Source organism: Pinus tabuliformis, chromosome 8 (assembly GCF_031772625.1).
Source record: "Pinus tabuliformis cultivar Carrire ecotype Pingquan chromosome 8, CPIR1, whole genome shotgun sequence".
Classification (NCBI taxonomy): domain Eukaryota; kingdom Viridiplantae; phylum Streptophyta; class Pinopsida; order Pinales; family Pinaceae; genus Pinus; species Pinus tabuliformis.
Genome location: NC_142294.1, coordinates 254,572,477 through 254,573,748, shown reverse-complemented (window position 1 = coordinate 254,573,748; position 1,272 = coordinate 254,572,477). Strand labels below are relative to the sequence as shown.

The following is a 1,272-nucleotide window of genomic DNA, read 5'->3' as shown; positions in this document are numbered from 1 at the left end:
ATCAAAGTGGTCGTAGAGGTTCTTGATGAGCGAATGGTTTGCAAGTGTGGGGCTGGCAGCATGGAACTCGCTAATCTAAAAGAGTTCATTTTTCAAACCTAGACATATGAAAAAATTGAAAATTACTCACTCATCTGACACAACTCATTTTGTTGGAAATATGATATTAATTCATCCAGGTTTTAACTAAATCCTGGAAGCTTGCCCATTTCCATGGATTGACAATTTGCGGCAAAAATGTTCAAAAGGTTTTCTAGTGAAGAAATTTCTTCCTAAAATCAACTAAAGGCATCTGTGTAATGCAAGATCCATCAAAGCATTGTAGAGCAGTATCCATATTTGGAGCCTGCATTAGAAGATTTACTTCCAAACAAATCTCCTCTTATAGTTGCAAAATGCTAGAATCATATTAATCTAATTTTGGTGAATAATGTACCACTCCGTCAACGTTCAAGATGGTCCTTACATGTCAACCCTGCATCTATTACATCAATATATTAACAGAATGAAAAATTTGCAGGTAGACAAAGGGGCAATCAAATTTGTCCTTTCTGGGGCAAACATCATGTGTCCTGGACTCACATCTCCTGGTGGCGCTTTGGATGATGATGTTCCTACAGAATCACCTGTGGTAGTAATGGTTGAAGGAAAAGAGAATGCAATTGCAATTGGATTTACAAAGATGTCAATGAAGGACATAAAAGAAATCAACAAAGGAAAAGGTGTTGATAACATGCATTATCTCAATGATGGCCTTTGGAAGACAGTGCCGTTGAACTGATTGCAGCTGGGATGCTGAAGATCGGACAATGGAAACAATCACATGATTCTAATTAGTTTTGTCAATGCGCCATGGTCACTCTGCTGACCACTCCTTACATAGGTTCCCTCGAAAAGCTCTGATACCACATGAAGAAGAATCACAAAGCCATATAACCATATGCACAGCAAATTAACACACAAAAATTAAACTGGTGAAAAAGGCAAAGAACCATGATGTGGTCTCTCATGCTCATGTAATTCACATTATTCAAAAAATTTAATAATACATTTAAATACACGAGTAAGTGGTCTTAAGATAGTGCGTCTATCTTAGACTCACTTGGATGAGACAATTTCTCAACTTACACACTAATTTAGGAGAGCTAGTTGGAGAGAATCTCTCATCCAAACTAGACTCTCTAGTTTGAGGAATTCTCTTGATTTTATTTATTTAATTTAATAATTATATTTATTATTGATTTTTAAGAGAGTGAGGCTAACACTAATTTC

General features: G+C 36.2%; 1 pseudogene; it reads left to right on the top strand.

Annotated features, from left to right (window-relative positions):
- The first annotated feature begins 237 nt into the window (after positions 1-237).
- On the top strand, positions 238-781 carry LOC149235112 (uncharacterized; annotated as a pseudogene).
- The last annotated feature ends 491 nt before the right edge of the window (positions 782-1,272 follow it).